This window comes from Arvicanthis niloticus, chromosome 7 (genome assembly GCF_011762505.2).
Source record: "Arvicanthis niloticus isolate mArvNil1 chromosome 7, mArvNil1.pat.X, whole genome shotgun sequence".
In the NCBI taxonomy this organism is placed as follows: domain Eukaryota; kingdom Metazoa; phylum Chordata; class Mammalia; order Rodentia; family Muridae; genus Arvicanthis; species Arvicanthis niloticus.
Genome location: NC_047664.1, coordinates 7,995,409 through 8,017,435, shown reverse-complemented (window position 1 = coordinate 8,017,435; position 22,027 = coordinate 7,995,409). Strand labels below are relative to the sequence as shown.

Below are 22,027 nucleotides of genomic sequence, written 5' to 3'. Positions count from 1 at the left end.
CTCTCTGTTACTTAAGCTAATAAAGGAGTATTCATTAAAACCAAATTAGAGGAAAAACTCATTCATGAAGGTGGTCACAGCAACACTTTGTTCACGGTGTTGACACTACCCAACTTTGGTCATCGGCTTGACTGTCTGTGTCCCCAGTGATTTACAAATCCAGAGCAAAGTGGGAAAAACATAAAATTTATTTTTCCACAATTTGAGGCATGGGCTTTCCTAGCATTTCAGAGCCCTCCATTTTTGTGATGGGCTTTGATTCAATCCAGCCTGAATGAAAGACATTTCATCACCCCAGAATGCATTTCTTTATTTGCCTTGGATCTATGATTCTGTCAGTATTGAGAGAAAAGAAAAATCAATGCTGCACTATAAACCCCGGGCCGCCTCTGGCCAACGTGGTCAGCATGGTGTGAGCAAAGGAAATGGCAGGGGAAAAAATTGACCGCTCAGCAAGAGTGTGGCCAGTAACGGACACGGCTCAGGGCTAATAACAGCTTGCAATTACACATGGAAAAGCCAGAGCATGTAGGGCACTCGGTGCGAGGGGGATGTAATACAATTTATTGAACCGCCAGTTAGAGTTCTGTAGCTTCTCAATAAAAAAGAGTGTTGGACCCGCACTCCTTAAAATATGGACTTGCATGGTGCCGGCAGGTGAAGGGGATTTTGGGAAACTGGAAATCAGAAGACCATGTCTTGAAATCAGGTATCTACTCAGTGTACACGCAGAGTTTTGGCAACTGCCTCTCTGTCTGTCTCTATAGCATCCCAGTCTAAGATCAATGCCCAACTGTATGGAAAAGCAGGATAATGGCAGTGAGCAGAACAAGCAGATACCGGACATAGGTGTTTTGAAGTGAAATGTCCAGGGTACTGGTTTTGCTGTATGCCTCACAAGCAGCACCCTTGCTAATCAACATTTTCTTGTTCCGCTAAAGGGCTCCTTTCCTGCTGGCCTAAAGCGTTGCAGAGAAACAAGGTAAAGAGTGGCCAGTGTGTTCTGACTAGCCAATGGGGTCCCTGAGGAAATAAAAGGGAAATGGGTTTGAGTACCAGCCTGCTGAGTCCAGACTTCCTGGCTCAGGTGCGGTTCATTGTCTGTGGACGCTCAATTCCTCAGTAGGAGATGTTCATGGCTGGTTGTAAAAAAACTCCCAGGGGCTTGGCAGCTTGCTTGCTTTTTTTCCCTTCCTTTCCTTCTTTCTTTCCTTCCTTTCTCTCTCTCTCTCTCTCTCTCTCTCTCTCTCTCTCTTTCTTTCTTTCTTTCCTTTTTTCTTTTCCTCTCTCTTCCTTCCTTCCTTCCTTCCTTTCTTTCTTTCTGTCTTTCTTTCTTTCTTTTCCTCTCTCTTTCTTCCTCCCTTCCTCTCTTCCTCTCTCTCTCTCTCTCTCTCTCTCTCTCTCTCTCTCTCTCTCTTTCTTTCATTCAAGTTAAGACATATTTTATTAATTCCTTGATAGCTTCATACAATATATTTAGGCTACATTTACCATCTTTCTCAACTCCTTAAAAAAAGCCAACTTCCTTTCCCAGTGGTGATCCATGGCTCTACAGCTATCAGGAGGACCTAATGGCTCTCTCCCTGCTCTGTAGTGTAGTTTTATCTACCCCACTCTATAAAGGACTCAACGTAAGATGAACTGCAAGGAACAGAGAGGTGACGTCACAGCTGGGCAAAAGCATGAGAATGAGTGATAAAGGGCCCCAGAGTGGAGAGCAGCCAGCTGCTTCATTTCTTCCACCCATGCTGTGGCCTCTGTCTGTGTGGTTATTGTACTCCATTTGTTGGTGGTGGGTGAGCGGGTGACTGTTGATAGACTGTGCACATCCTCTTTGTGGACTCAAAGTAGTCCTGTGTCAAGGTTTAGAAATAGGGTTCTCACCGCTCTATAGGAGCCTTCCAGATTTTGGGCACTAGACTGTGACTGCTGAGTCACCCAGCCTTGTGGACAAAGTAACTACCAGATTCTCAGTCTGCCAAGCTTCAGACAGCCATTGTGTGCTTATCCCAACTGCCTAGGCTCCCAGCCTCTAGGACTGAGAAACTATCAGGTTCTCCAAAGCTCAGGAGATTCAGTTGTTGCTACTATTCACATGTAAGCTGACTTAAATTATTTTATATATACATGCATATATACATAAAAAAGAAATAGGGTTCTCTGTGTTTTCTCCTCCTCCTCCCCTTCTTCCTCCTCTTCCTCCTCCTTCTCCTCTTTCTCCTCTGTCTCCTCTTCCTTCTTTCCTTCTCTCCTTCCACCTTCTTTTTTCTTTTCTTTCTTCCTTTTCTTCCTTTCCTTCTCTTCTTCATCCTCCCTCTTTTTCTTCATTCCTCCTTCTCTTCTTCTTTGTTTCTTCTCTTCTTCTTTCTCCTTCCTCCTCCTCTTCCTCCTCCTTCTTCTTCTTTTCCTCCTTCTCTTCCTCTTCCTTTTCTTCCTCCTCCTTTTTCATCTTCACTTCTCTTTGTTTCTTTTTTCTTTAAAGTTAGGCCTTTAATATTCCTCCAAACTCAAAACATTGACTGAAATTCAACTATAAATGTAAAATCATATAGTGTTTATAGTAGAGAATTCCATACAGTGAAGCTTTTTTGCCCACAAAACCAGTGATTATGTATTTATCATCAATTGGGATGCCACAGCTAAGCACTGAAGATGATCCCTTGGACTGGATCACACTGGTTTGGTGGCAAGTATGGCAGATGTTGAGGAGGTGGCCTTGTCCAGTACTTACAAACCACTTACCACAATAAGCAAACTTTAGGGACAGCACACAGATTTTATGGAGATGCAGCAGGTAATTAACACGTTTGTTCATGCATGTTGTTTCCATGTTGCTGCACTCTAGGCCTACAGCATGCTACTTCCAGGTGGGAGCTTCTTATGGCATTCCTCTCTCCCTTGTTCTCTGACTTCATAAGGTGTTCCCTGGTAGCCGAGTTCTTCTTTCTGGGATGGACAAAGCAGATCTGGGGATTCTTAGAAAGGCTCTGCTGCAACTGGGCACCTGCTGATGCAGGATTGTCCTGGGTCCTAGGGTTTTCTTTTTTATTCTTTAAAAATATTTTATTCTATTTTATTTTTGAAGAGTTCTTCAAATATTACTTGCTTATAAAATCAATGAAATGTGTTATATTGGCAGAAATACATATCCATACATACATACACACACAGAGAGAAATCCCATAAAAACATATAATCAGAAACAATAATATATGCAATGTATTTGCATAAACAGTGTATATACAAAAGACTTGTAAGGTTAAAAAAATGTTCATTCAAAGAAATATGAGATAAAAATTCGCCAAAAATACCATTGAGTTTGTTTTATATTGATCATTTACTGCTGGTTGTATTGTATGTTTAAAATAGCATACAAAGTAACAGATTTCTTTTGACACTTTCACTTTTAAAGTTTTAAAATTACATTTATTTGTTTCCTTATTATTTCTGTTTGTATGCCTGTCACAACATGTCTGAGAGAGGTCAGAGGACACACACAAAGTTGGTTTTCTCTTTTTACTATTGTGTGTCCTGGGGACTTATACTGTGTGTGTGATGGGGATCGAACTCAGGTTGTCAGTTGGTGGTGCATGCCTTTACCTGCTGAGCCATCTTGCTGGCCCCTGAAGGTATTTTCATAATACTTAGTTATGGTTGATCCTTTGCTGCCTCCACTTCCCTTGTATCTGCCTCGTGTCATTCCACTTTTGGTATTCACCTTATAATTTCATTTCGCATGTGTTCTGTTACTGTCACAACATCCATCCTACAGGGCTATCCCCCCCCCTTCTCCTGGGTCCCTTTCTAGTTTCTTGACATTTAAAGCCACATGGGAGAAGACATGTGGGGCTTGTCATTCTGAGTCTGGGTGACCTCACTTAAAACAATCTTTCCAGTTCCATCCTTTCCCTGCAAAGTTTGTAATTCTATTTTCTTTAATGGCCGAATAAAATTTCATTGAGTATATGCATTATGAAACAATATTGAATATTATTCATTCACCTGTTGGCTGTCTTCTGCCATGTTGCTTTCTGTAAGTAGAAATCTTTATGAATCAGGTGGAGCTTGTGGGGATTTTATGTAAATGATGCCCTTGCAATTCTAGGTAAAGCTCTGGAGGGAGGCTCTCAGGTTACAAGTCTGCACAGACAGTGTTAGCAAAGAAGATCCTTGGAGCATGGGTGGAGGTTAGGGGTGAGTGGATAGGGGTGGGGGAAGCCGTTTACTTGGTAATGAAGAGAATACCCTTTAAACATTCTTGCTCTAGGGATCTAGAATTTAAATCGCTGCTGAGTTCAGAGGGAATAGAGTCGTGCTCCAGTGATTATGCAGGGGCAGTTGGTCCCGAGACCATGGGGGAGTGAATCACTTAGTTTGGTGCATTTACTAAACGCACAGTATGGGATCAGACACAGGGCAGAATGTCAGCTCTGGGTTGAGGGTAGGCACCAGGAAGTTGGCAAAGAGCCATCTTTGAACTCCACATTTGCTCTGGGTGATTAAAGGCAGAATGAAATTAATGGAACAAAAACTAGGTGACCTGTGAGCTCTCTGTCCCCCTTGCAGCAAAGTCAGATAGGGTGGGAAGAGAGGCTAGAGAGGGGAAAGGGGAGGGAAATTGGGCTGTCAGCTCAGTCCATCTGGATCTCTCTCTCTCTCTCTCTCTCTCTCTCTCTCTCTCTCTCTCTCTCTCTCTCTCTCTCTCTGCTTCTCTCATGTCTCACTGCCCTACAAAAAAGCTAGACCCTTTTCTCCTGCATTCTTTCCAGTGCAGTCTTCTCTTCCAATTTGATCTTTACTTCTTGGGCTGTGTGCGAGCATGTGCGCGTGCGCGCGCGCACACACACACACAAACACACACACACACACACACACATGTGTGCACGAACCCTCACACACAGCTGCAGACCTGGAGGTGTTAGCCACTCTGCAGCTGCTGTCCTTCTCACATTAATCTATAGGATCAATGGACATTTCATTAGAGTAATCAAGTGTGGATGCCTCCTGCATTTATATTCTGTCCCCCCACCCTGCCACTCTCACAGGCTAATTGGTCCTACAGCCAAGAGTACATGGATATTCCTCCCTATAGATGAGTGTCAAGAATGTTTTTTTACTGCTGGTTGAAACACCTATCAATACAGCGTGTGTATAAAAGCCTTTGCCCATCAAAGCCACAGGGCTGTTGATAATAATACATTATTTGCTCTTGGTTCTAATGTGCCTTGCTTCCTCTCTTACACCTTAGCACTCATCCATGCACTGTTTATCTTAGCCTCATCTGAAGAATTAACCAGTCCTGGGTTGCCTTTGTTTTAATGTTTAGCCCTGGAAATACTACTCTCCCCCCGCCCCCCATTGTATATGTTGTCTGTTTTTAGACAGCTTCTGTGAGGAGCCAGAGAGACATGGTGCTTGGTCGGGTGGAGGTAGGGCACATCTTTCAATTCTGTTTATTCCTACCTCACCATTAAATGTACTTTTTCTTCTGAGAACCACGTGTCTGGTGAAGGATACACACAACATCTTTGTTCTGAGCAGACTTTCCGTGACTGTGGTTTGATAAAAGCAAACAAAGGGGCTCCTGCTTCTCTCCTCTGCAAAGGTGTGGCCAGGAATAGCGATGGCCAGTGGCTCACAGGACAAGAAAGGTCATGCATGAATGAGTCTCGGCTTTAAAATACGTGCAGGACTGGGCTCAGTAGTATATGACCCCCTGCCCTCCCCCATCTTTACTGAGTCCCCAACCACGTCTGACTAGCATATGGCCAAGAACATTTTAGAAACAGTAAAGGAAGGGACATGAAAAAATGTCCACCTTTGAGGGTGGTTTGGGTTAGGAAGTGGCTCTCTTTTCTGAATGTTAGCTAGCTGTGCAATTGAGGTGGGCATCCAGATAATGGTAATGAGCTCTGTTTACCCTAAGAGTAAAGAGAAGGCGGGTGTGGTGGTTATTAGGGTTTATTAGTGGAAGAATAGAACCAGAGCTGGTTCCAGTAATCACCTTTGGGTGTTGTTCTCTGAACACTGGACTTGGCACCCAGTTCATTTACTATCTTCTCAAAGTCAGATGTGCTCTTCAGATCTGTTGCTGGCCCACTCGAACAGTCCCCTCCCCCCAGTTTCTGGGAAGGCTGATGGCTTCCTATTGCCAGCACCTGCGACCCTCTGTCTGAGGCCATCTGTGGCTGGAGGAGTGTGCTTTGCTGCCACACAGGCAAGCCAGCAGTATTGAGGAGATAATTCTTTGCTTGTTTAGGTCCCACCACCTCCTAGAAACCCCCTGTTGGTGGGGGGGGCTCAGTTTTTCTCAGTAGTCCTAATTACTAAAACATTTTGAATGGTTTTCTTTCCCCTCTCTGTCTCCCTCCTTCCCCAGCATCATGATAGCATCTCCCAAATGAACCAAATTGGTCTTTGTCTCAGGAGGCTTCCAGCATAAATCTAATAGGAAATAGTTAAAATACAAACATTCATTCATTCATTCATTCACTCATTCATTCATTATTCTTGATTGATGACTCACTGTACCAGAATTTGTGCAAGATGTTGAAGTGGGAGAGTTTTAACTTTCCTCTCCTACATCTGTCTGTAGCTGGCAGAGCTCTGTTCTGTGCGCATGCATGTGTATGTGTATGAATGTGTGTGAGTGTCCATAAACATATCATGTGTATGTATGTGCATGCTGTGTGTGCATATGTGTGAATGTGTGTACATGACTGTACATATGTATATGAGTGTGTGTATGAATATGTGTATATGTGTGTGTGTGATTGTATGTCTGTGAGGTACATGTGTTCCTGTGCGGGCATAGGTATGTGAGCTATACATGTGTGTGTATTTTGTGCATGTGTGTGCATGTGCGTGCATGTGTGTGCATGTGTGCACATGTGTGTGAGTGCATGTATATATGTATGCAGATATGCTTTCAAGGCTGTGCACTTCTGGGTCAGTCTTAGTGATACCCTAAGCTCAAGTGGACTTACAGGCTACCGTGAACTACTGTGATGTGGGAGCTGGGAACCAAACTCAGGTCCTCTAGAAGAGCATCCCATGCTCGTAAGCATCAAGTCGTCCATTTTTCCAGTCTCATCCGTGTAACCTCTTAACAAGATACTTGGCTTATGTGGATGTTAGTTTTCACATTTCAAAAATTAAAGAAGAGGGGGCTAAAGAACTGATCTTTGAAGATTCATTACCACAGTCAGGTACAGCCATGTGGTGTCCATGGCCATTTCTGTTTTTGTCCTTTTGTATAAAAATTCCAGCCTTAGCTGGTGCTAGCTGAATTCAGATAATTTATTACACTGTACAATCTATTGTGTCCAAGGGATCAGAAGACACAATCCAGTAACATTTGATTTGTACACTGAATATTCAAAGACTTGACGCTGCTGTTACCAATTCCTTCTTTCTGTTTCAGGTGATGAACTGAGAGTTCATATAAGTGGCATCCATCACTGGGAACCTCTCACGTCTGAAAAGATGGAGACAAATCTGGACCGAAGTCCCAGCCATGGTTTTAAAAGGCCTCTGTCCCTATCCAAGGTGGTGGTGGAGTGAGATGGATTAATGTCCTGGAAAGTGATGAGGGACATCGGGCCGATTCACACATTGGAGCTGGTGCCCTCCACTCTGACCTGAAGGGCGCCAGCTCATAGTGTGAGGGGCTTGGTCTCTACATTCATCAGCTCATCTGATTTTCGTTTGAAACTGACAAGGTGACGTGACCAACTGTCCACACGGCTCAAGACAGAGACCATCAGGTTATTCCACATGGGCCACCAGACAGCACCTAGAGGTAATGGCCTTTGGTCAATAGTGTCCTGGCTTGGATTCAAATCAGTGACTTAGGGGTGAAAGGCTCCAGATTCTATTATGAAGTGCCCTGAGCTGTCTAGGGGCTGAAAACCATCCCTCAGCACACTTAATGGTGGAATTTAAGGAGCTGCTCTTGCTCTTTCTGCCTCTCTCTCTTTCTTCTGTTCTTTTGCTTTTTAAAACTTAAATGGACCACTATACATAGTGGAAAAGACCAGTTAATATGCTTTCATTCATTATTGAATATTGAATTATTATGTATTGAAAGTTAAAACATAACATACATCCTTATTACTTCCCTCCCTCTCTCCCTTCGTCCCTTCTCCCTCCCTCTCTTCCTCCTTTATCCTTTTTTTCTATATATTGTCAATATTATCTCTCTTTATCTATTCCCTCCCTTCCCCCTTGCCTCCCTACTCACTCTTTTTTGAGTACTACTTTTTTAATGAGCTGACACATCATTTGAATAAAATTGTTCCTTAAAGTTGAATTTGCGTATCCAGGCAGACAAGCCTGTTTTTAGGGTGCACTATGGTCTCAAGAATAAGACATGCCTATGGTCAAGAACAAAGAAAGAACTCTTCTAGAATGAGACCCAAAGGTGCCCAGGCTATGTAGGTGGGAGAGCCAGACAGAACCTGCAGCTGGGACTCCCATGGGGCTGAAGGTGAAGGGCCCATTCCTGCACGTGTTTGCTCTCACCATTAGCTGTAATGAAACCCGTGCCTTGCAACCAAAATGCTTGCTAAAGGTCACAGGATCCATTTTTCTTGCTAGCAGCTAGCCTTTTCTTCTCCCCTGCCCGTTTGAATCTTAACCTTGTAACTAACGACATGATCTTAGAAATAAATGAACAATTCAGCTAGGACTGCTTGCAAATTAAGACAAAATAACCAGAAAAGCCGCCGTCCTCTCTTAAAGACTAGAAACTAGGTCGGCGATAATGTTTTAAGCTGCACATTAGGGCTTCGTAACTCTCTGTTCTTAAACTGTACAATCCCATTAAACTGAGGGTTTCAAAGCCTTTCTGAGAAAGACTCTGCTGTTTTCCACAAGGTTCCTCATGGTAACTGTGTGGTAACAAACACCTTCTTTTTAGGTGAATTTGGGGGAGGTGAGGGGCAAAAGTCCCTCTCTGTCTTCTTACCCTTATTTCTTTGAGGGCTCCTGGATCAAATACTATGTTGGAGATAATTTCTAGCTTTTTGCATGGCCATGGATAGAAAGCTGTAGCCACAGGCAATGGTGCTGAGACCCCCAACACAGGTCAGGGGGATTGGTGACCTCCATCAGGGCAGGCTGTTCAGCAATGCCAGAAAGGCTGGCATGACCTGACATTCGTCCATGACCAAGGTCTGAAATATGTGCTGAGTTTTATCTCTTTAGCATTGATTCCTGTTAAAAGATAACTAAACCTGAGAGAAATGTCATATTTTAGTGTCAATGAATGATGTAAAAAGATGGAATTGAAGGAGCAAGGGTAGATGGAATAAGAACGGGGAAGAATTAGACAAGGAATAAAAGTGACTGACTGTCTGGGTAGACCACAGAGCAGACAAAGGCTCTGTGACCTCCTTTGGCAAAAGAGAGTCATCAACTATTTTTCATTTTTGCCCCTCAAAACTTGAAAATACCAGACTCCTTAGATTGAAATACCAAGGTTGTACGGATCCCAGACTACTACATAGTTACTTTTGAAACATTCCTCTGGGCTTCTCTACCCACTGATTTGACTGTTAGTTAACTGATATCACAAGTGAAATGCGTGGCTAAAACAACCTTTTCTACTAATGGCCTCAAAGAGTTGGAGACTGAACTGCCATGCTCAGAGGCCCCCATGACAGAGAGAGAGACTGCTATTTTGCCACAGGCTAGTGAGAGGGCCTTAGTGGTTAGAAGCCATCTGTAGATGGGTCTTGTCTAGGCTATCTGTATAAGGAAGTTTTACAGTGGGTTACATTGATCTGGCTTCCTGCCTCCTCTGTTTATGTAGCGTGTATATTCACAAAGCACACAGGCACGCCATCTTCAGTTTGAAGCTTTCCCATAGAACATCTGGAGAGATTTTAGAAACAGAAAAGTGTGATCGTCTCTTTCTTGCTTGCTTTGTTTCCTCATAAAGGGACCGGATCTATGTGTCGGGAGCCAAATGGATGTAATTAGGTGAAGAATCGTTTTCTCTCTGTGTCTGAGCAAATATGTTTTGCAGTATACCAATTTCTCAAGGGCAGTGGGCTGGGACGGCCAGTCATTGCTGGGGGATGGCTGCTGACCTTCAGGCCAGGCCGGCTTTAATTTGCACAACACTGCTGGTCCCAGGAGGCTCTTCAGGCCAGGCCACACAATCAACACAAACCAGCAGCCTCCCATTGCCCAGCTGCACTCGCCCACCACCCCGAAGGACATGGTCATGTAGCTAACTAGACATTGCCGCTGCCCGGATTTTTGGAAGTGTGAATTGGGAAATTAAACTCTTTGAATCTAGGCTGATAAACAGAAGCCAAGAAGCCTTGGTGTCTCACTAGTGTCTCTTTGCAAATGCATTATTTAGCAGGAGTCAAGAGGCAGCATCTACCTTTTGTTCTGATTACACATCCCAGTCCTTTCAAAACAAGATGCTGAAAGGAAACTTGGAAAATAGATCCAAATTATGCAAATAATTGGAGAGGGAAATGGTGACTCAAAGCCATAGTTTACCCAGGGATTGCAGACTCTTGAGTCCATGGTCCCCTGTCTTCTCTAGACTGAGAAACTGAACTGCCAAAGGTCCCCTCGCAGTCATCACAGCTGTCTTAAGGACTGGTGGGGTTGCTACTAGATCAGTATAGCTGATTGCTGCACAATGGATTGAAATGAAGAAGGAGGAAGGGCGGGGGTGTGGGAGAAGGAGAAACAAAAAGCCTGCTAGACTAGATGGGGTGAGTTGAATCTTATGGGTATGTGTTTTTGGGTTTCTTTGAGTGTGAAAAAGAGCACGCATTCTGGGACTGAGATTTTGTTTTCAGCTAGGGAAAATTAAAGGGAGACAGCGAGTGAAGACAGTTGTAGCTTGGGGGCCCATTTAAGCCACAAAGTGCTCAGGTAACTTAAATATCAGACTCACAAAACTAATTGTGGGCCAGGGAGATGGTTCAGTGGGGACAATGCTCCATGTACAAATGCTAGGACATGAATTTGATTCGCCAGAAATCATACTAAAAAGACAGGCCAGGTTGGAGTGCATTTAAAATCCCAGTATTGGGGAGGCAGAAATGAGAAGATCCCCGGAGCTCCTGGCCAGCCTCTCTAACCTGACCAAGTCTCAAGGTGGACGGCTCCTGAGGAATATGTTAGGTTGACCCCTGGCTTCTACTAGCACGTGCACATGCAAACCATGAACACACACACACACACATATAGCCTAACAAACACCCCATAATTGTCACTATAACACATGAGCAGTAAAATTCAATTTGAATAAAGCATTTACAGTCATAAATTGTTAGGTGAGAATTCTTTTCTATGCTCATCATATGCAGTGAAGAGCAAACATGTTAATGAAAGGGTAAGTGTATGAGTTTTGAATGAAGTGAGTGTCAAGTTTGATTTGGAGTAGCATTGTTTACCCTACTCCACCCAAAAAACAATGAAAAAAGCACTGCCTAATCTGCTTATGAGTCTGTCTTAGTTTCAGGGATCAGGACTCTTAGCCCCCCTTTTGTTTTATGATGGCAGTCCTAGATAACTGGGCACTTGCTCTTGCCTGACAGTCTTTTATAGATATTAACTCACTTGGTTCTCATGACAACCTTGTGAGAGAAGAGAGCTGCTGAGCCCATTATACAGATGAGGAAAATAAAGGGCAGAATAGTCAGAGAATTTGCAGTACTTCTCAGTGGTGGGTCAAGGATTCAGACTTGAGGAGTCCATCTCCAGAATTCGTTCTGATGGTGCTTGTGTTGGTGAGCAGTAGGTGCTCACTCAGTACTGCCTCACAAAAGAGGCAGACAGCAAAGCCAAGCTTAAGCCTTTAGTTTGTTCTATTAGAATATGCTCTGACAGCCTGGTCTACAGAGTGAGTTCCAGGACAGCCAGGACTACACAGAGAAACCCTGTCTAGAAAAAAACCAAAAAAAAAAAAAAAAAAAAAAAAAAAAAAAGAATATGTTCTGAACATTTGTTTTCATCTTCGAGGCATGACTAAAAAACTGTTCACTTTTCTCTCTCTTTTTTTTTTTTTTTTTTTTTTTTTACTTTTGACTTCATTTTCTCTGACATTTGATGCATCTCATAAAATATATAGAAAAAAAGTTCAATTAGAAACCATCGTTATTCCAAACATGACTTCGATAGACAATAAAGAAGAAAGAGAACAGAGGCAACTGATCTTAGACTTTTATAACATGTTGTATTTATTCACTCAAGCTGACAAGGAGCTTCCTCGTAGGCAGAAAGATATCTGTTGTAAGATGACATTGAGGTCTGGCCCACTGTTTACAGGTTCTTGGCCTCTTATTAAAACAAAACCAAAGCAAACCATATGGTGGTTCTATTTTTACTTTTTTGAGGAATTTCCATGCAGATTCCCATAGTGGCTACCTCCAGTTCACAGATTCAACAGTACTGCATAACTGCAACATGATAAACCAAGCAAGATCCTGAAATAGTTACCACTCACACATTACTGAAAAAGAAATTGGAAATGAAGAGTTAGGTGATTAATCTGAGCATCAGCGCTCAGCTAGAGTTCGTGGCTGCCAAGCTGACGGGTGACTAGGCTATCCACTGGGATGGATGCTCGGTCTGGAGAGAATAAAGTCAACCATCACATCTTGGGGAAATAATATTCCTGCAATCTGTTTATATTGCTCATCAAGGTGTCTCCCATGGGGAGACGGATGTCTCTGGTATCCCGATGAAGATAAATTGAGAGAGAGTTCAGATGAGGAGTCTCCCTTCATCTTCAATGCCTTTTTTTGTCATTTCTCCAGTCTAAACTGAAGAAAAGATGTTGAGAGGAAAGGGAACAGACTCAGAGGCAGTTAAACACTTTCTGTGTGCTTTGCATCTAGGCACTGGGACACATTCAAAAGTATACTGTGACACAAGACACAAATTCGGCCACATCCAAGACTCAGGTGATTGTTGGACCTCAAAGGGTCAGCTCAATAACATCTTAATCTCTCAAGGTCCGAATCAGTGGTTGTCTCTTTAAAATTTCCTTCGCCACACAGGTGCCTAAATAAACCCACCACACATTGTGCCTCATCTCCGTTAACTACTGTGCCAGGGAATATCTGGATGCCACAGGTGCGGTTGTCATGGAAACCGGTAGCTGTTCCTGCAAAGGTTTCCAGGTCAATAGGAAGTTTCTGTGAAAGCTCATACAGTTCTGCAATAGATGTCACTCATCGTGCCCTGGCTTCTCTCTGTCCCTCAGACAGAGTTTCAAGCTCTTTCCCTCAACTACAACTTTCCCCACAAAAGTAAATGGCAAACACGCACGCACACCCACTGTTGCAGGAAACAAATGCATGTTTAAAATGTATTGGGGGATAGAAGAGACACATCTAAAGCTAGCCTTATGGCTGGCAGATAAAAACACTTTTAAGGAAGATTCTAGAAAGAGCAACAGAAAAGACACACTTCATTTTCTTCCCATTTCGTAGACCCATCTTGGCCTTCAAAAAGGTATTTGTGAATGGAAAAGACGGACGTACTTATAACCCGGGACCTTCTAAGAGGCTCTTCAGGGGCCTGGTTAGGAGCAAATGGATCTGGTCCCTTTCATCTGCCTTGACTCCTCTTGTTTTGCTGAGTGTGCGAGGGCTGTGGGTGCACTAATAGCAACCGAGGACTGTTCTTAAAGATACAAGAACTAGGCCTGCATCTTAATGCAAATACACTCAGGGCAGGAGCCACATCTAAAAAGCATCCTCAGATAATAAAAACCTTTCATAGAAGGTTTCTGGAGAAAACACACAATCGAGGAGGGAACATATTACTTGTTTTCTTTTAAAAATCCTCTTAAGAACCTGCGATCAACATCCATTTCGGTTTTGAAGTGGCTGGAGCTTTATGAAAGCCGATGGGATGAACAGTTAGTCCCCAATTCCTGGCTCAGTGCTGACTGCCATTTAATTTTTACATGATGGGGGGATAACACCAAGAGAGATAGAACTTGGGTCTGGGAGGTGATGAAGTGTGAAATTCGTAGGCTCACTTTGTCTTCCTAGGCAGAGCACTGGAAGGGGTTTCTTTCTTCCCTAATAATGGCGTACCTCACTGAGTAAATCTGTGTAAACATGAATACGCACATGTCTAATACAGGCACACAACTGGCTGCTTTCCCACCGATATTAGAGATATGGTAGGTAAATTCTAAAACACTCATCTTGGGTATTCTCTTCACCCTCTGTAGTATCAGGATGTGGATGCCTGGTGGGAAAGAGGAGGTTGGACTGAATGGGTTGGGCTCTTGATTTGAGTTGGCAGAAGTGTAATCCAGAGTGCTGGCATGGACTTAGAGTCTGCCTCTCTTTTTTGTGAGTACTGACACCACACCACCATCATCTCCAGATGGTGAGGCACAATAGCCTCCTTGGTGGAGAAAGTTTCTACTTTTCTTCTCAACCTCTTCACTGAACCCAAAGAATCCTAAGATGCACAAATGCATTCTCATTGCATTTAAGAAGAAGCCCAGGATCCTTTATTTAGCGTTACTTAGCATTCCAGTCCAGATTCCTGTGGTGACAGGGGTAACAGCAGCTAGCTACCTTCCTTCTCCTCCTCCCCCTCTTCCTCCTTCTCCTCCCCCTCTTCTTCCTTTGCCTCCTCCTCTTCCTCTTCCTCCTCTTCTTCCTCCTCTTCCTTCTCCTCTTCCTCTTCCTTCTCTTCCTCCTCCTCCTCTTCTTCCTCCTCCTCTCCCTTCTCCTCTTCCTCTTCTTCCTTTTCCTTCTCTTCTTCCTCCTCCTCTCCCTTCTCCTCTTCCTCTTCTTCCTTTTCCTTCTCTTCCTCCTCCTCCTCTTCTTCCTCATCTTCTTCCTCCTCCTCCTCTTCCTCCTTCTCCTCCCCCTCTTCTTCCTTCTCCTCCTCTTCCTTCTTTCTCCTCCTCTTCCTTCTCTTCCTCCTCCTCCCCCTCTTCTTCCTTCTCTTCTTTCTCCTCCTTCTCCTCTTCCTCTTCCTTCTCCTCTTCCTCCTCTTTCTCCTCCACCCCAGGACTTCAGTACATAATACTCTCTGGGTGCCTCTTACCCCCTTTTCCAGTCTTAGTGAACCCAGTCAACTATCTGTTCTTTGCTGTGATTTGGTTTAAAGGACAAATTCTTAACATTCTACCCACGTTGGATCTGGCTGAACCCTGTAACATGTTTTGTTTCTTCTAGTCTCAAAGTGACAGGTTCAAGTCCTTTCCTAGTGGACCAAAAGCCTCAGAAGACAGGCACCAAGCCTGTGTCATCTCCAGTACCTAGCACACCAGGAAGCCCCTAGCAAGTCCTTGCTGTCTTGGTAGCAGCTGACTGTAGAGGCAGCATCTGAGATGTTTTCTTGCTGATAGGGGAATCAGCCATCAAGCTGTGTGCCTTCTCATTTTCAGAGCTCGCCTGGGGCATGTGGCAGGGTTGACTTGATGAGCCATCAAAAAGTGGCTTCTTTTAATACCATTTTGCATTGTAGATTTCTATGTCAGCAGAAAACCGAGGTAGAAAGCAAACGGTGCAGTCAAACTTGGGATTTGGTACAGCCTAGGAGAAAAACACGTCCACTCCATTTAATTTACTGAATTTGTCCCTTAAAAAAAATCCCCTGAATTCAGGCAATCCAGTTTGTGCAGCCCCAGTGCGACAGGGATCAATATCTGGCTTCTGAGAGATGAGACGGTACATACTGCAGATTCAGAACTAAAAATCCATACGGCCGGCTGTGATTCAGGACAGCGCTGTAGGGCTGCAGGCCACAGAGAGAAAGATTCCTACCCTGACGGGCAGGAATGAGTAATGGGAGAGAAGGCAGCTTTCCCATGCATTATCTTGAAACTGGGAATCTGCAGCGAAGGAGTTAGCTACAAGGCAGGCTTTGTTAATCCTGGGATTACAGTCATGATTTCCTTACATTTTCTCATCTTTAATAGAAACCTTTGGGATGTATACAGTTTTTTGTTTTTTTTTTTTTTTTTTTTTTTTTTTTTCATTGTGAACACACAAAATGTATTTAGCTTTTGGGCTGTGGCTTTGATATTTCTGTTAGATTCCAAAATAATAATAATAATAATAATAATAATAATAAAAAAAAATAATAATAATAAAGGGTATCACTGAATCAAAAATATGAAAAAGGTAAGGTTCTTTATGTTCATTAACAAAATGTAGCTCAGTTTATATCATATAATTTTGTAGGCCATTTTTTTTTTTGATATTTGGTTTACCTGTTATGCTTGTCCACTAGGTTCTGAAATGCTTCTCTATAGGTTTTGCTCTTATTAATATTCCCATTATTCAATATCTTCCTTGGTTTACAAATGGAAGTTCTTCTTTTAAAAATTATTCTTTGATAATTTTAACTGTGTATATAGAGCATTTTGAGCCCACTCTTAGCTGCTCTCTCTTATCTCCTTCCCTCCCTTGTCACCTTTCTCTCCTTTTATGCCTTTCTGTTTTGTGCCCCACTTAGTTTAATCATGGCCATCTGAGTGAGCATGGATCTGCCCACTGGCACATGGAGAACTTACCAATGCCTATACCTCTAAAGGCAATGGCTCCCCCTCTTTTGGTAGCCATCCACCCAATAGTACTTGGGGAGGATAAAGACATTATGATTCCCTCTCCCATCCAAGATTGGATATTGACAGACCCCGTCCCAACTGCATCTGCTGTGAGTTCCTGATTACACTGACTATGTTGTATGAAGAAGACAATCCTTCACAGACTTCCTTTCCATCCTTTAGCTCTTACATTCTTCTGTCCTCTTTCCTATGATGTTCCCTGAGCCTCAGAGGAGGAGGAGGTATTGGGGTGCTGTTTAGGGATGATTACTCTTTATTCATTCATGCTCAGTGTCTTAAGCACTGGCGAGTCTCCCATATTCAACCATTCACTGAAAAGAGAGCTTCTTTGATTAAGTCTGAGAGTAGAACTTGCCTTCGGACATATACACAATATTTAGGATATATAGTGATAACATATCTATGTAGCAGAATGATAGTAGTAAACTCCTTTCTAGGGCCTATGACTTCCTTAGCCTTTGATGATGCACAATACTTGGCATGAACTGCCTCCTGCAGATCAGGCTTTGGATCCAAACAACAGTTAGTGATTCATATCAGTTATGCTGCTGTTGTACCCGTTGGCATGTCTTGCCTAGTAGTCAATACTGTAGCATGCAAAGTCCTCAGATGGATAAGACCACTAGTAACTTTTCTTGTGGCCTGCATAGGACCTTCCGGCACTCTTAAAGCCGGCCACAGAAAGGAAGTTACCAGCATAGTCCCAGCTTGATTTCTTAGTATCCTGCAACCAAGACATTGTGGTGTTTTCAGCAATAGGGTCTCATTTTAGTAGGCAGTCAAAAGCAGTATCCGTAGCGTGTGTTGTTTGGGAAGTGATATCACTGGGATGTGCCTGACCAACAGCTCATAAGGAATTTCTTTACATTAACACTGGGATCTTTGTTTGATAACTCATGGCTTCTAGGATTGGCATTCCACCCATAGAGATTTTCTCTGGAGACTGCTTCAGAAAAGGACAGCTGAGGAGAAAAGAAGGACTATGGAAATGGATTGGTAAGTGACTTTCCCTGAGGATTAAGTAAGTTTTCCCCTTCCCAGCATCAGTATGGGCGTGATAATGGGTGTTCAACACAGAGCCAATGAGGATGGCTGATGGGGCCCAACTAGTCTTTGAACTCCATTTACTATGAACTGACCGAGAAAAATAGAAATCATGAGGAAAGAAAATTAGCCATGGGGCAACAGTGGGGGTTGGGCTTGCTCTATTTTGGGATTGTAGGGAAGGGTGGATGTTAAGACAAATGGGGGTGGGGCAGGGGCTGGTGAAGCAACTCAAATTCAACAAAATAGACTGGCAGCTGGGTGTGGGTAGACTGTGGTCCTGAGAGTTAGGATCATGAAATTGTGGAGAGAAACCACGTGGGCAGTATGAGGGGATATTGCAAAAATCCCCTCACTGAGCCTCCTGTCTGTTGGGAGTCTGCCCAGTGCCACCCACTGCTGAAGCTCTGACCTCAAAGCCAACAACAGCAGAATTGATTTCAGTGAAAATAGAACATGGAAATGAAGCTTGTGCATTAAACGCTACCAGATATCTGGAAGGAAGCTGAAAAATTCATGTCACTGTGGTAATACCTCAAATTAGCAGATGTCAGGAAAGTGGAGTGTAGCCTAAATTTGCCATTGTTTTCCTTGGGGAACTAACTGTGAGAGGAAAAAGATGCATTTTTTTGTTTAGTTTAGTTTTTTTGTTGTTGTTGTTATTTCTAGATTGTGTTTCTTCCCTTCATCTTGACAAATCTTTTCGTAGGAAAATAGCTGATGAGTGTAAAAGGCTCTCATTGTGGTGAGCACTGGCATCCAGCACCTCAATATTTAATTGGTACAGTTCCTGTTAATGTTTTATTCATGCTCACCCTCAGACAGGGTATGAGGACATTGATAATTGCATAATTTTCTCTCTGTGTAAATTTGTACACCCTGGTTTGCTTCTGTCTCACATAACACTTTCTCTTTTCTTCTCTCTTCCTTTCTTTTCCAGCTTTTTAGTTTGGGCTCATGTCACCAAATTAAAGTTGAGGGTCCATTAGGTCTCATTCATCTGTGAGATGGTTTTTGTATCTTTCTACTGATTCCATTACAGAGGAGCCTTTTCAAGCTTAGCTGGTGCCCTGAATGGGAATTATATTATTCCTTCAATATAGAATAGGAACGGAGGGCAATGCCTTCGTTTGAACATCTTGAGGGAAGTGCTTTATATAGTAAGACCTGCTATACCTACCACATGTAGTTTTCTGATAAGAGAAATGAAAATCAAAATTCTTCATGGTGTTAATTCAGTGAAATACTTTTAGTAATCCCAAGTCAATTTGCTTTAGAATGATGCCGTCTGGGATATAGACATTTTGTGATCATATATAGAAAGTAAATATATTGTTTTTGTCATAAAATTGCCACGCACGGTGAAAAAGTGTTATGGAATGATTATGATTTTATTATGGCTCTGAAAAGAATCTAGTTAGTCAGCGTTTTTGCAAATATTTGCAACTTTGACTATCTTATTTACCTGGGCATCTATTTACTATAATTAAATAGTAAACTATTTACTAACCATCTCTCTCTCTCTCTCTCTCTCTCTCTCTCTCTCTCTCTCTCTCTCTCTCTCTCTTAAACCATAAAATCCATTGGCCTCTTCTTGGTTTTGATCTTTCATTTCACTATGCATTTGGCTTACAGCTAGTTCTTCCCATGTTCTCTGTGATGTGGAAATTTCTGAAATTCATTCATCATTTCTTAATTGTCTCCTTTCTGTTCCCTCAGTGGAGGTGTTTCTAGTACACCTCAGGTGGTCTTCTGCCTTTTTCCTTTTTAGTTGTCTACCTCAGTGAATTTCTTCATTCTTTTGATCTGTAACAACACTCCAGCCCTCTTGGGAATTCCCTGTTGAGTTTTCCACCCAATCTCAAACTTATCTCAAAGCTATTGTCGTCAGCTCCAACATGATGTCTCTGCCCAGGGACATCCTCATTTGTTTGTTCTCTTAACTTTCAATGCTTCTACCAGATCTGGCTTCACCCTTTCCATACTTTGTCTATATCTAGCCCATCATCCTCCCTTTCCTTCCCTTTCTAGCCATCCCATTCTGTTCTTCCATCCCTTGGCACTTGGCAGGCTGAGCACTCAAATGTACCGCTCTCATACCTCATCATTCATTTCAAAATAACCATTTATCTCACTGCCGTAGGACTCTCTTTCCTTGCAAAGCCAGATGGGAATCTGAATTTTGTGTTCCCTGCCTGTGGCACATTTATAAAAACATTGTGGAGATGACCCCCCACCCCCATGAAGTTTTCAGATAACCTTTAATTGATTCTAGTTTCAAATGCCTCTGATCATTGCAGATAATTATTTCTGTCATGGGGTGGGGAGTAGAGGGAAATGGTTGCATTTAGGTGGTAGAACTGGAGTTAAGGTAAATAGGAAGGAGTCTTTTCTTAGACAAGCAAATGTGGAATTTTGTGTGTTTTGTATGGTTGAGAACATTGCTCTGCTCCATTTCAGTGGGGTTACCTGGACTCCTGATAGCTGGGCTAGGTAATGTGTTGACTAAACCCATTGCCTGGGGACCTTAGGTCTTCTGGGAATCATATGGACTTAGACTATGACCACTCAGCTGTGAAGCCTTCAGAGACCTTTCCTGAGTCTGTTGCTTCCCACAGCACCACAGGAATCAGAGAGGACATTGCAGTTAGGGCTTAGGTTCAGATGTTGGGACACAAAGACTTTCAGGTTATAGAGGTTCATGTTAATTAGAAACCCCTTTTCTCTCTTGTTCAAATGATCTGAAAGTACGGCGTTAACTATTCATGTTTGATAAGCAGCTCTATACCATTTAGGAATCCATACTCCTTCTTTTTTGATACCTCACCATCTGTTAAAGTAGAACCTTTGAATCTTATGTCATGGCCCTATTGGGCAATCTGGAGAAATGTATGCACTCTGTCCATGTAAATGGTTTTAAATGAATAAAAGAACCCATAGGAAATGATAATAAAATGCAATGACCACAATCTTAAAAGACAAACTTGTGATGTGATAATATATATGATTTCACTCCTCCAGTCGAGCAAGATGCCCAAAGGAAAGAAGGCCAAGGGGAAGAAGGTGGCCCCGGCCCCCGCCATCGTCAAGAAACAGGAGGCCAAAAAGGTGGTCAATCCATTGTTCGAGAAAAGGCCCAAGAACTTCAGCATTGGGCAGGACATCCAGCCCAAAAGAGATCTAACACGCTTCATTAAGTGGCCCCGATACATCAGGCTGCAGCGGCAAAGAACCATCCTCTATAAGCGGCTCAAAGTACCTCCTGCCATTAACCAGTTCACCCAGGCCCTGGACAGGCAAACAGCTACTCAGCTGCTTAAGCTTGCCCACAAGTACAGGCCAGAGACAAAGCAAGAGAAGAAGCAAAGGCTACTGGCCCGTGCTGAGAAGAAGGCTGCTGGCAAAGGGGACGTCCCAACTAAGAGACCACCTGTCCTCCGAGCAGGAGTCAATACAGTCACCACCTGGGTGGAGAACAAGAAGGCTCAGCTGGTGGTGATGGCCCATGATGTAGACCCCATTGAGCTGGTGGTTTTCCTGCCTGCCCTGTGTCGAAAGATGGGGGTGCCTTACTACATCATCAAAGGAAAGGCTAGGCTGGGGCGCCTGGTCCACAGGAAGACATGCACCACTGTTGCCTTCACACAGGTTAACTCGGAAGACAAGGGCGCTCTAACTAAGCTGGTGGAAGCGATTAGGACCAATTATAATGACAGATATGACGAGATCCGCCGCCACTGGGGAGGCAACGTCCTGGGTCCTAAGTCTGTGGGTCACGTTGCCAAGCTGGAGAAGGCAAAGGCTAAAGAACTCGCCACTAAACTGGGTTAAAAATGTACACTTGGGTTTTCTGTACATAAATATAATTACAAAATTATCTTCCAAAAAATATATATGATTTCTCAATGATTATTATTAAGGAACACTGGTGTGTTCAATAAGTCCTTCAGATTCATCATAGTCATGAACATTAACTTTTCTTTGGTTCTATGTAGTTATAACATGACATGAATGTATCAGTGATCTTTTATTAGAGTGTTATTTATGTCCTTCTTAAAGTCCTCTATCATCATCATTAGAAGTGATTTTAAATCTGAATCTTGCTTTCCTGGTAATATGGGGAATTCAGGACTTTCTACTGTGGGAGAACTAGATTCTAATGATGCCGAGTACCCTGGGTTGCTGATGCTTATGTTCTTGCACTTGCCTTTCACCATCTGGATCTCCTTAGTGCTCCCTGCCCTGTCTCTGACTGGAGCCTGCCTTTCCTATTATCTTGGTCGTGTCAGAACTGTGTGGGGTGGGTGTTGCTATTGAGGTTAGAGCTGAGGCCCAAGATCTGCTCAGTGCTTGGGCCCAGACTGGAAGGAACAAGTGCTCCAGGCCAGGAGTGAACTCCTG

The 22,027-nt window shown here is 43.1% G+C and overlaps 1 pseudogene across 2 annotated transcripts; it reads left to right on the top strand.

Annotated features, from left to right (window-relative positions):
- The first annotated feature begins 353 nt into the window (after positions 1 to 353).
- LOC143443008 (large ribosomal subunit protein eL8 pseudogene) lies at positions 354 to 21,626 on the top strand (annotated as a pseudogene). Of its 2 annotated transcripts, XR_013111665.1 has the most exons (5): positions 354 to 709; positions 942 to 982; positions 7,424 to 7,801; positions 17,490 to 17,578; positions 20,648 to 21,626. The product of XR_013111665.1 is annotated as a large ribosomal subunit protein eL8 pseudogene, transcript variant X1 (transcript). The 2 variants fall into 2 exon arrangements; XR_013111666.1 differs by lacking the exons at positions 354 to 709; positions 942 to 982; positions 7,424 to 7,801; positions 17,490 to 17,578 and adding an exon at positions 17,884 to 18,153 and having other exon boundaries at positions 20,648 to 21,625.
- The last annotated feature ends 401 nt before the right edge of the window (positions 21,627 to 22,027 follow it).